Consider the following 17,262-nt stretch of genomic DNA (forward strand, 5'->3'; position numbering starts at 1 on the left):
AATTAGCCGGGCATGGTGGTGGGCACCTGTAATCTCAGCTACTGGGGAGGCTGAAGCAGAGAATTGCTTGAACCTGGGAGGCGGAGGTTGCAATGAGCCGAGATCACGCCACTGCACTCCAGCCTGGGTGACAGAGCAAGACTCCGTCTCAAAAATAAACAAATAAATAAATAGTTTTTAAGGTAGTTTTAAGCAGTTTTAAAATATATGGAAATTTTAAAATAGTTTAAAAAAGTAATTTGGAAATTATGGGAATGACCTGATGAACAATTTATGCTGCAATATATTACTCAGTAAGCAGATTTGTTCAACATATTGTTTTATTTATTTAGAGAATTAAAGGGTGCTCTAGACTGAATTGTGTCTTCCCAAAACTTCATACATTGAAGACCTAGCCCCAAGTATGACAGTATTTGGAGATAGGGCCTTTGGGAGGTAATTGGGTTCAGATGAGGTCAGGAGGATGGGGCCGTTGTGATGTGGAATTAGTGCCCTTACAAGAGGAGACACCAGAGATATTCCCTCTCCTTCCTCTCTCTTTCTCTTTGTCATGTGAGGATATATCAAGATGGCCCTCACCAGAATCCAACTATGCTGGTGCTGGATCTCAGACTCCAGTCTTTAGAACTATGAGAGAAAAAATGTCTGTTGCTTAAGCCACACAGCCTGTATGACAACCCAAGCGGACCAAGCCAAAGGGAAATGATTGCTCATTCATTCATCCATTTGCTCCTTCATTTCTTTGTTCATATTACCCAGCAGTGACTGCATCTTTGGACTATCACCCCTGGTCCTTGAGACCATAAAACACAGAGGGTTTATGGTCCAGGGCCTATTTCCCTGTAGCCACTCCCTATTGCTGGAGAAGCATAAAAGTGACCTGGATCCTTTCAAGATCAATTTATTCTAAAAAGGAAATAATAAAAAATACACAAAATGCACAAGACTTGTGAAGAAAATGAAGAAAATCCACAAAACATGCCAAAGGCTGAGGGAGTCCATCCTTGGAAAGGTGTCCCCCAGGAGGCAGAAAGAAGTCTCAGCCCTCCTAAAAAGGTATAAGCCAGGAAGCAGAAGGAAACCCCAGACGAAGGCTGAATGGGCCTGGCTGGGGATTTAAAGAGGGTGCTCCCTGTTAGGCATTTGGATCCTGGAGAAATGATAAGAGCAGATGAGTTGGAAAGACTTAGGGAAGAGACAGGAAGAATAAGAACAAGTTGGTAAAGATGCAGTGGAGGCAAAGACATTCTCACAGCCGGCCATAGCCTGTGTGCTTTAGGCCTTCCATTCATTTTTGTCTGATATCAAAATCTGGTCCCGCTTTCTTTCTGTTAGCAAAAAATAAAAATAAAATAAAATAAACAAAACACAACACAGAGGGCTTCCCCAGATAGAGCAGGGACTCTAGGAGAGACCCACAGACAGTAGCCAGGAGAGATGGATAAAGGGGAGTAAGCCAGGCAGAAAGACCAGAGTGCGTGAAGGCCCTGAAGTGGGACAGGGCACTAGAGACAAAAGGAATCCAGCATCAAAACCACAGAGAGAGCAGAGGGAAGTGGGAGACCAGAAGAGGCTGAGGAAAGATGCAGGGGCCAGGTCTCCAAGGGCCTTTTGGGTCAGTGATGTTGCCCTGGCATGATTTTCCCTGCACCCATTTTCACTTTCAAATATGTCCTTTAACCATACTTCAATAAAGTAATTTTTGAAAAAATAAAAAGTCCTTTGGTTGATCATTTCAAGAGTCACCCCACATTTGGGCCATGGGGAGGACTGTAGGTTACCTTGGGATGATCGGCAGCATTGCAGGATTTTCAGCTAGACTGTTAGGTTCTCATTTTTATTTTAGAAAGACCTCTCTGCCTCCGGGGTTAGAGCTACTGCTGAAAGGGAAAATAAGCTGACCAGAAGATATTTGCTTATTCTCCACAGAGAGAGGAAAAAAAGGGGGGGGGTGGGGGTGGGTAAGAGATGGAGAGAGGCTGCCAGGCCTTCACCACCTATGAGAATCTATGGGCCAAACTCTACCGCAACCCCAAACCCTCCGGCAGCCCCCTACCTTCCCACATCCCAACCCCACCTCTCCCAACTCCTACCCTGCCACCTCCCACCTCCACTCTCATAACAATCAGCCTAACAAAGGACAACCCTGGAAGTGGGTGAATAGAAAACAGGGTTTCTGTCCTTTATTGCTTCTGCTGACTTGCTCCTATTCAGACCTGGGGCTAAAGAGCCTGTCAGTCTTCAATCTAGACACCCCTCCACCCATCCTTATGCCTGAATTTTCCTCTGCATAGCAGTTAGAATCTAGTGTTATCTTTGGGATGAATGTACCAATGCTTGAAATGATCATTATGAGCAGAGATTCCCTGCAGGGTTAGAAAACCAGACTTTCTCACAATTTCCCTCCTGTACATTCTAACCAACTCAGTCAAGTGGCCCAATCTTCCACTTCAAAGAATGCTCTGCTCCCTTTGTTACAGAACTTCCTATGGATCAGCAAAATGTCTCAAGAAATTCTGCTTTCTCTTCTTTATCCTTTTATCTTCATCCTCACCCCACCATCCATTTGACTTTGCCACCTACACAAGTTGTTATGGATTGGTGATTTTTTTTTTTTTTTTTTTTTTTTTTTTTCAGACGGAGTCTTGCTCTTTCGCCCAGGCCGGACTGCAGTGGCACTATCTCGGCTCACTGCAAGCTCTGCCTCCTGGGTTCACACCCTTCTCCTGCCTCAGCCTCCCGAGTAGGTGGGACTACAGGCACCCACCACTGCACCCGGCTAATTTTTTGTATTTTTAGTAGAGACGGGGGTTTCACCATGTTAGCCAGGATGGTCTCGATCTCCTGACCTCGTGATCTGCCCGCTTCGGCCTCCCAAAGTGCTGGGATTACAGGAGTGAGCCATCGCGCCCGGCCGGATTGGTGATTTTTTTAACATCACCCAAAACTTTCCTCTGTGACCTTGTCTACAACTCCTGTTCTCAAGAATTTGTTATAGTGTGATATTCATTGTTGGGCAAAGCACCGTCAAAAAAGGAAACATGACTAATTTTCCATCTTTAATCCAACTTTAAATTTCAATCCTTTTTTTAGTGTAAAACCAAGGTGGTTTCCTGTCCCTTTAATTCAGGCCTTGCAGAGAGTGGATCTGAGTTTGTACTGGCATGATCTTGGAAGGAGAATTATTTCCCGACCTTGCTAGGGAAAGAAAGCTTTCTGGCTATTCATTGGACAAGGCAATTTTGATGTAAACTGACATTTCTCAGATGCCCATCTTGGGAATATTCTATGTGAAACCCAAAATTTCTGGCAGCTGAAACGTCAGCCCAACTGCCAGGCCCTGGGCAGAGATAAAAGAATGTGGATGAGTGGCAGGCAGATGGGGTTACAACAAGAGGCCTTTTCTCTGGGCCCAATGAGATGAGCTGGGGAAGGGGTCAGGGAGGATGATGGGGGAAGAGCAGTGCCTCACAGTGAGGGAAGCAACAAAAAAGGCACTTTTTCGGCTTTTCATCGAGAGGGCCCGTTTCCCCTGTTTTCCAGCCCATTTTGAGCACCATTCATTGAGAGGCGCCTTTCTTCTGAAGTCTTTTATCCCAGGACGCTGAAAGCGTTCCCGTGTCCTCCCTGCAAAGAGGATTCTCCCACACTCCAGCCCAGACCCGGACAGACTGGCCCCCATCAGTTCCAGGCCTGCTGAGCGCAGTGGCTTCCTCCTCGGCTTCAGAAGCAGTTTTTGTCGTTTCTTTTTCTTACATTCTTCAAACCAGGAATTTAAAAATTGGAAAAGGTAATTTCAAAAAGTAGAAACAAATAAAGGACTTTTCTTCTTTTTCTTTATTCTTTTGCTCTTTGGGAGAGGATATAGAGGTGTTAAAATAGGGAAAATGTGTTGGAATTTTTGTTTGTGTGTGTTTTTGTTTTGTTTTGTTTTGAGACAGAGTGTGGTTCTGTCGCCCAGGCTGGAGTGCAAGTAACACGATCTTGGCTCACTGCAACCTCACCTCCCGGGTTCAAGTGATTCTCGTGCCTTCCCTTCCCTAGTAGCTGGGATTACAGGCATGTGCCACCAAGCCCAGCTAATTTTTTTTTTTTTTTTTTTGTATTTAATAGAAACAGGTTTTCGCCATGTTGGCCAGGCTGGTCTCGAACTCCTGGCCTCAAGTGATCCGCCAGCCTCAGCCTCCCAAAGTGCTGGGATTACAGGTGTAAGCCACCATGCCTGGCCTGGGAAAATGTGTTTTAATTCACTTTGATTTGTTTTCTCATATCTTCCATATAATTGGAGAATTGCATTTATCTTTTCTTTAATAATAAGAATCAAAAGGAAAGTCCTGAAACACTTTCTTTCATCATCAGGTTTTCAGAATTTCTGATACCTGAAATATGGATGTATTTAAATCTGGACCTCACAAGCCAGGGTGCGTAATGGTAACACACAGTAGAACTCGCTCCTTTTCCGCAGGCAGCTGCCAGGATGGAAACCCCAGCTCCCCTGCCTCCTGGCTGTGTGACCTTGGGCAAGTTGCTTTATCCCCCTACACATCAGTTTTCTCCATCAAGAAATTGGAATACTAATAGTACACATTTAATAGGATTGTTATGAGGATTAATTGGGGTATGGACTAGGAGATGCTCAAGAAATATTAACTTTTATGTTTACTATATTACTATATATTTACTGTATATTAATGCATGGATTAATGTACATCCATGCATTGCTTAACAACAGGGATATGTCTTGGTCAAAGCAGTTTTGCTATTGTGTGAACATTCTAGGACGCACTTACAGCACAAACCTGGGTGGTATAGCCTACTACACACTGAAGCTATATGGCATAGCCTACTGCTCCTAGCTACAAACCTGTAGATCATGCTACTGTCTTGAATACTATAAGCAACTGTAACACAATGGTAAGCATTTGTGTATCTGAATGTATCTAAATACAGAAACGGTACACCAAAATTATGGTGTTATAATCTTATGGGACCACCACCATACATGTGGACCATGTTGACCAAACATCATTGTCTGGTACGTAAGTGTGCATATATATATGTGTGTGTGTGTGTGTGTGTGTGTATATACGTATATATATATACGTGTATATATATGTGTGTATATATACGTATATATATATACATATATACGTATATATATATATATACACACACACACACACACACATAAGGGGGTGTGTGTGTGTGTGTATTTCTTTCTGGGCAAAGATTGATTATCCTTCATTTTTCTAATAAACGGAAAGCTGGGTACCCTTGCATCTGAGGCCAGTTCACTTCTTTGTTTCAATGTTTGGCCCCACCTGAGGCCCTTTGGCGGGGATAAGCCCCAGATAGCGTGGCTCACAGGACAGAACTCCAAAGCAATGGGTATTGGGAATTGCTCACTTAAATAAATATGAGTCTCTGGATTTTTTTTTGAAAGCAATTTCCAGAACAGGACATCTTAGCTAAAAAGAAAGTCCCAAAGCCTCTGTGCACACTTCCATCATTGCACTGAAGAGCAGTTGGGTGGGACATCCCAATTTTGTGGCCCGTGGAGTCCTTCCTCCTTCCTTCAGGGTCCCAAAGTCATTCAAGGTCAGGTGGGCCTCCAAGAAGCTAATGATCCTTTGCAACCAAATCTAAACACCCGTCCTGAGGGAGAATGGATTTTCCAAAGCCCTGCCCATGGGTTTTCCAATGTCCCAATTTTATGCTTGTCATTATGACTTAGAAAAGCTTGCTGGGTTTGTTTTGAAGACAAGGGAAAAAATAACATTACGCTATTTTAAACGGCTGCAGATATTTCAAATATGACCCAAGGCAGTAAAAATGCTGTATTTCCCAAACCACAAACCCTACTCCTTGTTAAAATCCAATTGCCATCTGAGAGTGGGATGAGGAGTAGGGATGCCAAGTCCACAGAGCATCATACATTTTATCTTTCTTTGGGTGACTGAAAAATACTGTTTTCTCCACCACTTTCATTCCTGCATTTCACAGCCTGAGTTCATAAAACTGCTGAAAAACCATACTCCAAATGTGATTTGGGCTTTACTCTCGTGATGTTTGAGACCCTGCAGCTTTTAGATCTCATTATGACTTGGTTTGGGAGGACAGGGCTTGGAGAGCACTGAAAAGGAAATGCAGATCATCTCTGATACTTCTTTGGACATTGCAGATGGAAAAGCACAGGTCATTTTAAGAGTGGCTGCCATTGTTTTCTTCTTGTTTCTCTATGGTGCTCAGAGCACAAGGACTAATGCTGGTTAATTTGGGGGTATGCTGTGCCAAGCACGGTGTCTGACACTGAGCATTCAACAGACATTTGTTGAATGAATGATCTATTTAAAGAATGAGGCCTAAAAGGGAAACAAAATTGGCATCACTAGCTTTATTTTTACTATATTTAAGAAAGTGGACTGTTTTATGTTAACTGTATAGTTTAAAATTTAAACACAATATTTGGGCCTACATAAATAGTTGGAAAAGGTAAAATGTCATAACACTGGGTGTTTGTTATTAAAGTTGGAGCTTGCCTTTGGATTATGACAACTTGATTTAAAACAAGGAATGGATTGTTCCTTGCTCTGCTTGCTCTAAATTTCAGGATTTTGCAACATCAAATCTTTCTTTGGGATATAAACAGATGGTGACAAAGGGTAGGTGCCTTGTGGAATCGTTGCATCTGAGCATTGACCTTTCTGGGTGGTTGAAGATAAGATGGAGAGAAGCTGACCCCAGACCCAGCATAGAGCAATTCTGATGGCAAACCCACCCAAGCTATGGTGTCCCACATTAAAACCAGCTACTTCTCTCACAGTTCCATAAGTGGAAGACTGGAATGTAACCAAGCAGTAACAGGGAAAAGAGAAGTGACTTTTTTTCTCTTAACTTTTTAATTAAAAATTCAAGGATATGTGTGTTGGAGTTGTATGACCTTTACCTCAAGAGGACAGTTTTTTTCTCTTCACCTCAGCACCCCACCAAAACACACAGAAGACCTGCTTAATGTCAGCCTTTATGATTATCACAGAGCAACCAGGCTTGAGTATGAGGAGGAAGGCCGTCCTCCACTCCAGGAGGCTTGGAATTCTAGGGCCCCACCATGTTGGTGTAGTCACATTTTATCTTCTATTAAGCCCCTTCTTTATAAGCTCCATCTGTGATCACTGCCTATCAGCTGAAGTGTCTGAGATGTGCTACATCCTTAAAATTAAGAGTTCTGTTGAAGGGTGGGTTAACAGATATAAAATTACGACTAGAAGGAGAAATGAGTTCTGGTGTCCTACAGCACTATAGAGTGAATGTGGTTAACTATAATTTACTGTATATTCTCAAATAGCTAAAAGAGGGGATGGGGGGGTTGTTTGTTTGAGAAGGGTCTCACTCTGTCACCCAGGCTGCAGTGCAGTGGCATGATCATGGCTCGCTGCAGCCTTGACCTCCCAGGCTCAAGCAATCCTCCCACCTCAGTCTCCTGAGTAGCTGGGACTACAGGTGCATGCCACCACACCCAGCTAATTTTTTGTATTTTTAGCAGAGATGAGGTTTCGCCATGTTGCTGAGGCTGGTCTCAAACTCCTGGACTCAAGTGATCCTTCTGCCTCAGCCTCCCAAAGTGCTGGGATTACAGGTGTGAGCCACCATGCCCAGCTGAGAGGGGATTCTGAATGTTCACAACACAGAGAAATGATAAATGATTGAGGAGGTGGATTTGCTAACTACACTGATTTGATCATTACACATGGCATATATGTGTCAAAATATCACTCGGTTTCTCATAAAGATGTACAATTATTACATGTCAACTAAAAATACAAGAAAAAAATTTCTGTCAAAGGAAAACAACAAGCAAACCAAAAGTTTAAGAGAAAGAGACTTTTGGAAGAATGAGATCAAGTTCAGATCCCAACGCACCACTTGCTGCGTGTGTGGATTTAGGCAAATCACTTGTTGCATTGAGCCTCCCTCTATTGCCTCATATATAAATATAGAAATAACAAGAGTGCCCTCCCCATGGAGTGGTTGTGAGGCCTGAATGAGATAATGCATTAAAGCACTGAGCAAACTGTGTGGCACATAGGAAGTGCTCAGTGAAAGTTAAGAACAAATGTAAGTAAATGAGACATATTAAACTAAAAATCCAGGCCTACCCTAGGACCACAATAGTGGAATTTTCTGCAAAGAAGCATGGCAGAGTGAGGCACTCAGCCTGTTTCCACCAGGGAGGGGGTTGATACTGTTCTGACAACAACCAAGCCTCAAGGAAAAAAACACCCAAGGCAAGCATCTGGGCTTCCACCCTCTGCTCACCTGGTTTCCAATTAGCACCTTATTAGGCAGCACACCTGGGGTGAGACTTTAAGCTCTACCAGCAATTCTTTAACCCTATCCTGGGCTTTTCTTGCAGAGGGGCAGAGCTGTGTAAGAATCTCCTCCTTACCATTTGGAGGGATGAAACTAAGGGAAGGGCCTCATTTATGAACTCTAGACACTTAGTGTGGGTTTCTTCACCATTTGCTGGGTGTGAACTTTTTGCCAGTCTGCTGAAGCCTGGGGACTCCTTCTCAGTTCTGTATATGTTGTTTTATGCATTTCAATGCATAAAACAACATATACAGAACTATAAAAGAAAAAATTACATTAAAGCACAGTATTTAAATTTTAAAATCATAATTGTAATAACATATGAACTTCTTTGGTAATACATCCTAGAGCATGATCTAGCAGCCAGTCTAATAACTACCATAATTTTGAAGAAGGGATGAGAAAAAATGCTATTTTAGACATGTACCACTGTGATCTGAAAATACCAGTCATTTCTACTGGTGACAGAGTAGCATGTGCTGTCAGTGCAGGTATGGTTTTTTGCCTACAGTCATAATGGAAGGAAATGTTTAATTCTAGTTAGAGACTGTAGAAAATTGAGAACATTTTTCCCATGCAAGTTTATCTAGGTTAGGAACCCCCAGCCTTGATGCTTCCAAACTTCCTCTTTCCCCAGCCTCTCTTTCAAGTATTGGAACCAGGGCCAGCTTGCCCATTATAGGTACAGCAGACATAATACCCAGGGCCCATGATACTTTTAAAGGCTTATGAAAGTATTTTCATTTTAATTTCTTTTACAACTGGAAGAATGACCGGGTGTGGTAGCTCACACCTGTAATCCGAGCACTTCGGGAGGCCAAAGTGGGCAGATTGCTTGAGCCCAGGAGTTTGAGACCAGCCTGGGAAACATAATGAAACCCGATCTCTACCAAAAAATTCAAAAATTAACTGGGTGTGGTGGCTTGCACTTGTGGTCCCAGCTACTCGGGAGGCTGAGGTAGGAGGATCACATGACCCCAGGTGGTTGAGGCTACAGTGAGCCATGATCACACTACTGCACTCCAGCCTGGGTGACAGAGTGAGGCGTTGTCTCAAAAAAAAAAAGGAAGAAAAATGAACGTAATAATAATAGATCTATAATAATAAATTCAGACTGGATTATATTCCTGTTTATACAAATGCAGTCTTCAGTGTAATTTTTAAGTTTTTTTTTTAAATAAAGGAAGGGGCTGATGAAGACATGAGGTCCTTGGGCCCTTGAAAGTCACTTGCATCCCTGCCTGGTGTTGATGGTATTTCCTCAGGCTGCTCTGCCTTTGGGAGTCTAAGTATAAAACAAGCAATGCCGGGGAGATAAGGCATGTCCTTGGTTTGGCAATCCCCTTGTCCACCTGAGTACTAGCCTACTAGGACTCTGCTCTTTTGCTACAGGAGCTGTGTGGGTTGGAGTCTCCATCAAGTGTCACCTTTTCCCATTCCAAGCAGCACCAGCAATTCAGCCAGGTTTGCCCAGGGCTTTCCCAGTTTGGGCACTGGAAGTGTCATGTCCTAGAAAACCTCTCAGTCCTGAGCAAACTAGGATAGTTTATCACCTTGTATCCAACGTCAAAACATCTAGGAACCTGCTATGGTATAAATGGGATTGTTTGCCCTGGGTTCCTCGCTGAGCCTCATCTTCAGAGGGAAAAAATGCAAACCTACAAAGTCACCAGGAGCACTGAGAATGATCCACTGTGGCCAAATGCACAAAGTGAGCTCTCTCCATCTTAATTTGACTGCTCTAATACAGAAAACAATAAAAATTAAAAGGCCTATACCCCCAATGACAAGATGAGCCCTGCTAAGTTTTTCATTTACTAAAATGTTACGTACATATTGGTCATTTTTTTTTTTTTTGCTTCATATAATACAGAAAGATTTAAATACAGAAAAAGGAAAAATTTCTTCTACCCCCCACGTCAACTCCTAGGCCTTCTTTGCAAAAGTAGCCAGTGTTAACACTTTCTTATAGATCCCTTCTCCAAAAAGATTCTAAGTCACTAATGTTAGCCTAATTCCAGAGTCCTCATTTCTAATTACGTAGCATCCTAGCTTCACAGTGCACTGTTGCGTATATTTCTTAGTGGCTTAGTACTTCAGTTTCTCTGTCTGAAGACAGGAATAATGACTGGACTTAGCCAATGAGTGATGGTCCATGTGAAATGCTTAGTACTTGGCACATACTCAGTTCTCCTCAAATGCTGTTGATTGTAGTCAGTAACAGTAATGTAGTAATTGCCATCATCGTTGTTGTTGCCTGCTTCTCTCTTACCCTCCCCTCACACTAGGTTACTAGTAGCCTAAGAAAGTAGAATGGGGCCAGGTTCAGTGGCTCATGCCTGTAATCCTAGTGCTTTGGGAGGCCAAGATGGGAAGATTGCTTGAGCCCAGGAGTTCAAGACCAGCCTGGGAAACATAGGGAGACCCCGTGTCTACAAAAACTAAAGTTAGCCAGGCATGATGGCATATGCCTGTAGTCCCAGCTACTTGACAGGCTGAGGCAGGAGACTGGGAGGTTGAGGTTGCAGTGAGCCATGATCATGCTACTGCACTCCAGCCTGGGCAACAAAGTGAGACCCTGAAAGAAAGAAAGAAAGAAAGGAAGGAAGGAGAGGGAAAGAGGGAGGGAGAGAGGGAGGGAGGGGAGGAAGGAAGGAAAGAGAGAGAGAAAGAAAGGAAGGAAGGAAAGAAAGAGAAAGAGAGACAAAAGAAAGGAAGGAAGGAAAGAGAAAGAAAGGAAGGAAGGAAAGAAAGAAACAGAAAGAAAGAAAAGGAAGGAAGGAAAGAGAGAAAGGAAGGAAAGAAAGAGAAAGAAAAGAAGGAAGGAAGGAAGGTAGGTCAGCTGGTCTGGAACAGGGCACCAGTTAGCCTGTCTGGCACGTGAATATGGGTGAGAAGTAATAGGGATTTATGCCTAATCGTTTTCCAGAAGAGCAGTGAGCCCACCATCTCTCAGTGTGTCCTTGGAGAGCCTGGGACCTAAAGGCATATGGCTTCTTTTAGACCTGTGTTGTTCAATACAGTAGTCACTAGGCACATGTGACCTATTTAAATTTTACTTTAATTTAATTTAAAATTCAGTCCTTCACACTAGCCACAATTCAGATACTTGGTAGCTACATGTGGCTAGTGGCTACCATATTGGACTTGTATCTGTGCTCAGATACAAGACATTTCCATTATTGCAGAAAGTTCAACTGGGCAATGCTACTCTAGAGCCCTCCCACATCCTAGCACTTAAAGATCCACCCTGCTCTGAGTGGTCAGTTGAAGCCTCATCTCCTTCAACTGCATTGCTTCAGCCCTCCATCTAAAGGCTTCTACCCCAAGCTCGTGGGTGGTCTTCACGGGTTTTGTAAATGGAGGAGTAAATAATACACTCTTAGCCATACTTCAGTCCTTCTTGGCACACAAGCAGACAACATACATTCCTACTTTTCTTCTTGCTTCTTCCAGGCTGTAGCAATCATTTCTACTTAGCACAGAGCCTACCTGCAACCTCCAGCCCCAAGAAATTTCAAGCATGTCTCCATGCATCTGGATGCCTACTTTAAAGTTTTACATTTAGGCCCCTTTACACATCCCCTGGGGTTTTGCATGGCTTCTCTCCCCTGCCTGCTCTTCCACCTGAGGTTGTGGACTGAAACAGGGAGAGCCCTAGATTCAGACTGCAGTGCATAGGCCAGCAATCTGGGAAAGGTTCTTAATCTTTCTCTTTCATATCTGGACACTGGAAGTTCCATTGCTAAGCTTCTTCTTTTTCTTCCTACCTTCCTTCCTCTCTTCTTGAATTCAATGTTTATTAAGTACCTCTGCTAGACATTATTGTTTTGTTTTGTTTTAAGACAGAGTCTCACTCTGTCACCCAGATAGTCTCACTCTGTCACCCAGGCTGGAGTGCAGTGGCACGATCTCAACTCACTGCAACCTCTGCCTCCCAGATTCAAGCAATTCTCCTGCCTCAGCCTCCTGAGTAGCTGGGATTATAGGCGTGCACCACCATGCCCAGCTAATTTTTGTATTTTCAGTAGAGATGGGGTTTCACTTTGTTGGCCAGACTGGTCTCAAACTCCTGACCTCAAATTATCTGCCACCTTGGCCTCCCAAACACTGGGATTATAGGCATGAACCACCCCACCCGGCCTAGACATTATAGTTTAAAAAATAAAAAGACTTAGTCTTTACACTCAGAGAGCTTACAGTCTAGGAGCAAAGAGTAAACAAAAAATCATGATGATTATGATAATAATAAGAGTTTACACTACTGAAAGTTTGCTATATGCCAGACTGTGTTAAAGGCTTTAAAATATTTATTTACATATATGTTAAACTTTTTAATCTTCACCATAACCCCAATAGGCAGATATTATTATTATCTCCATTGTACAGGTAAGAAAACCGAGGCACAGAGAGGCTAAATAGTGTGACTAAGGTCACACAACAAAAGTGGTAGAACCAGAATTTGGACAAAACAGCTTGACTCAAGCCAGGTGTGGTGGCTCACACCTGTAATCCCAACACTTTAGAAGGCCAAGGCAGTTGGCCTCCCAAAGGAGGCCTGAGGAGTTTGAGACAAGCCTGGCTAACACAGTGAAACCCTGTCTCTACTAAAAATACGAAACTTAGCTGGGTGTAGTGGCGCACGCCTGTAGTCCCAGCTACCAGGGAGGCTGAGGCTGGAGGATCGCTTGAACCCAGGGGGCGGAAGTTGCAGTGAGCCAAGATTCTGCCACTGCACTCCTGCCTGGGCAACAGTGAGACTTCGTCTCAAAAAAAAAAAAAAAAAAACAAAACCTGGCTCAAAACCTAGGCTTTAACCATTAAAATCTACTGCCCTTTATTATAGACCAATGGCTCCCATCTGTGACCAGTTTTGCACCCCCAAGGAACATTTGGTCATGTTTGAAGATATTTTTGGTTGTCATAATTGAGGGGAAAGAGGTGCTAATGGCATTTGGTGGGTAGAGAGCAGAAATGCTGCTAAGCCGCCTGCTGTGCGGAGTTCAGCCCCTCACAGCAGAGACTTATCCTGCCTAAAATGTCAAAAGTGCTGAGGTTGAGAAGTCCCAACACAGACTAATCATCAAATATAAAAGATTTGATAAAAGGACATATGTTTACATCCTTCAACAAAGAATTCAGAAATTGATACCGCCATTATTATTGTTATAATTTTCACTGGTTTCATTTTTTAAAAATGATGTCATTTTCAAGCATTTCCCTCAAGTGTAACCCGATCCCCCAAATCCAAGCACCCCAATACTGTTCCATCAATATGAGACTTTGAGGGGGAAATGAAGATGGATGGGCTGCTGGTCACCCCTCTTCACTCCACCAACCAGCCCCCACTGGGAAGCCGCAGACCCCAAGCCCCGGGCTTCCATGCACATCCTCCTACCCCTGTAATCACTGGGTCTCCCAGGTGCTCTTCTGTATACTACTGTAGGAAATAATTATCCTCCCTGGACACATGCCAATTACTTTCTCCCATGGTTGCTTGTTAGCAAGAGAGTGCAGGCAGGCAGGCTGGTTGGCAAACGTTTCCTGTTCATCTCATCCAGGCTCCTGTGTCATCCAAAAGTGAAGCTTTTTCTCAGGATGCCCACAGCTGCACTCCCAGCCCAGCCAGCCAAACATTCCTGGCCCCACACAGAGGCTGACCATCTCATGAAGAAAAGGGGAAGAGCCCTTCTTTTTCTAAGAGAGAAACTTTTCAAAAAAAAAAAAAAAAAGGTTTCCCACTTTTGGAGAGGCCTCGTCTGAAGGTCCTGCTCCCTGGCACTGAGAAATCTCCCATCCAGAGAGTTCTATTTGGCTGTTGGCTCCATGCCAGGGAATGGCAGCTAAAGCTACCGGATCCATCCAGAATAATAATAAGGGACAAGACCCTTGAGACTACACCAGCCAACATTTCTCAAAGCATATTTCATGGAACACCTACTCCAGGGTACCTTGGAAGATGTTAGGGATAAAAAAATGTTTGTGGGCAATTAAGTCTGGGAAAGCCTGAGTTGAAGAAAGCTTGATGGATAGGTTACCTTGCAACAGGAATACTGAGAGCCTTGACTGTGTTGGTGTGTATCGTGAATGTCTGAGAGAAGAACAAGCATATAGTGTTTCCCCAAATTATTTGACATCGTAACTTAATTTGGATTCTCCCAAAAGCAGAGAAAAAAGCTTGGCATCAAGTGTAGTTTATTTGGGAGTTGATTCCAGTGATCAGAAATGAGGGGGTGGGAAGGATGAAAAGAAAAAACAAAAGGCAATAAAAGTGCATAATGGGCTGGTTTCCACGGTGATCAAGTAGAAATCAGTATTGCTGGAAAATCTAAGAAGGACCATATAAAAAAATACCTAAAAATTGTGCCACTAAAAGGCGAAGCAACCAGGGCTTACATTCTCTGTTGGTTATAGGTTGCCCCTAAGAAGTTAAGTGCCCTGCACTTCCTGGGTTACACCTACATGCTGGTTGCTATGGTTTGAGTGTCCCCTCCCAAACTCATGTTGGAATTTAATTGCTATTTTAAAGTTTTAAGAGGTGATTAGGTCATGAGGGCTGTACCCTCATTAATGGATTAATGCCATTATTGCAGAAGTGAGTGAGTTATCACAGGAGTGGGTTCCTGATTAAAGAATTAGTTTGTCTTTGTTTCAATATCTCATGCACTTGTTTGCCTTTCTGCCTTCTGCCATGAGATAATGCAGCACAGAGACCCTCATAGTTTGCCAGTCCCATGCTCTTTGACTTCCCAGCCTTCAGAACCATGAGCCAAAGAAATTTATATTCTTCATAAATTACCCAGTCTATGGTATTCTGTTATAGCAGCAGAAAACAGACTAAGACACTGGTGGAGCTGCTCTCCATGTCTTTGGAGAAAGCTCTGAGGCAGCAAAGAGACACCAAAAGAAGCATTTGACATAGAACTCTGGCAACATGCACGGAACTTTCCACATGGCTACACTGAAATAATGTAGACCAGAGGGATATGGTATGGAACACAAGTCTGCTCACCACAAAAGCCTTTATTTTCCCAGAACATATCAGAATTATAGCTCTTCTTAGAACACATAGAAGGAAAAGTTACTCTAACCAACCTGACCTTCTTATTTTATAGATGAGGGACAGACGTTTTGAGGGAGCATGACTTATCCAAGGTACAACACAATATTCCAAGAGAGGCGCACTGTGTTTTAAATTCCTCTTCTGTAAAATGGCACTTATTACGATATTTACCTCCACAGTGAGTTAGTACACCGTGTGCTTAGAACAGTATCTGGCATGTAGTAAGGTTTCAATAAAATGTACTTGTTATTTGCCCAAAAATGACAGCGATTGCACACACATGAACTGCTACCCCAATGCCAAGTTCACACCATGTTCGTAGAAAGACATAGCCCTTCAGTTCAAGTAGCTTACATTCTTAAAATGAACAGGGGCATGATTCATTTATTCAGCAAATATATTTGAACACCTCCACTGTGCTGGATGATGAGAGTATAATAATGAATAAAATAGAAGTGATCCCTTCCTTCATGGAGCATATAGCCTGGTTGAGAAGAGAGAAATAGAACAGATAACCTGGTAACTAATTAATTACTTCAAATGTGATGATGATTTTGAAAGAAAATTATATATGCTATAATATATATGCTATATATGTGGCCACTCAGCGGCAATAATCTCTCTTTTGCTCTGTGTACACACATAAATATCAGCCCTGCTGCACCCACTGGGGCTGCTAGGGAGGTACGTAGAGAACCAATAAATGAAGAGACTCAGGCTATGTCTCCACAATGCTCACAGTCCCAAGTCAATTTAGAAAGAAAAATAATTAAGTTTCTTGTCTGACATTATTGCCAACCCCCGTCTACCAACATGTATCCGAGAGAGGGTCACTTGTATTTTTCCCATGTTTTGAACAATGTCCTTGGGCAAAATAACAGAAGACCCTGAGAGGGAAAAAAACTGTTGGCTCTGGCATAAAAATGTTTAACCTTATGATTATACTAGCCAGTATTTGTTAAACATCAACCCAAGTGCCATTTTGTAGGCTACTTTATATGTTACTCATTTAATATTCAAAAAGTATTTATCAAGTACCTACTGTGTGCAAGGCTCTGTTCTAGGCACTGGGCATAGCTCTGAATAACACAGGCAAAAATCTCAACCCTCTTGGGACTCACAGTCTAGTTGGAGGAGAGAGAGATTACATGCAACAAGTAAGTAAATTAGATGGTATGTTAGCATATCAGGTAGCTTGTGCTATATAACGAACCACCCCAAATCTCAGTGGCTTAAAACAATAATCATGTATTTAGCTCCTGATTCTGTAAATCAGTGATTTAGGCTGGACAGTTCTTCTGGTCTCAGCTGGGTTTGCTCCCAGGTCTGGAATGCAGCTGGCGAGGTTGCAACTGAGGGCTCATACATCTGGGGTCGGCTGGACAAAACTAGGCCATTCTGGTCCATGTCTCTCTCCTATCCCTCCAGCCAGCTAGCCCAGTCATGTTCCCATGGTCAGACAGGGACAAAGGCAAACAGCCCAACCCTGCAAGAGGGCAAACGGAAATGTACACATGCTTTTCAAGTGTTTGCTTACATCATAGTTGCTAACATCCCATTGGCCAAAGAAAGTCACGTGACGGAGTCCAGCTCCAGAGAGGCCATAGTCTATGAAGTTACAGGACAAAAGATGCAGTTACAGGGAGGCCATTAGTTGGGACAATTAAATAAATCACTTTGCCACAGATAGAAAATAAATGCTACAGGCATAAAGCAGGCTTATGGAGATGGTGAGGGTTGAGGCTTAGAAATTTTAAATAGAAGGGTCGGGGATCCCTCTCTAGGAGGATGACATTTGAAAAAGATTTGGTTTTCTTCATGTATTACTA

General features: G+C 43.0%; 1 pseudogene; it reads left to right on the forward strand.

Annotated features, from left to right (window-relative positions):
• The first annotated feature begins 936 nt into the window (after positions 1–936).
• On the forward strand, positions 937–3,700 carry LOC112132651 (transcription elongation factor A protein-like 8; annotated as a pseudogene).
• Positions 3,701–17,262: the final 13,562 nt, after the last annotated feature.

Source organism: Pongo abelii, chromosome 2 (assembly GCF_028885655.2).
Source record: "Pongo abelii isolate AG06213 chromosome 2, NHGRI_mPonAbe1-v2.0_pri, whole genome shotgun sequence".
NCBI classification, from domain to species: domain Eukaryota; kingdom Metazoa; phylum Chordata; class Mammalia; order Primates; family Hominidae; genus Pongo; species Pongo abelii.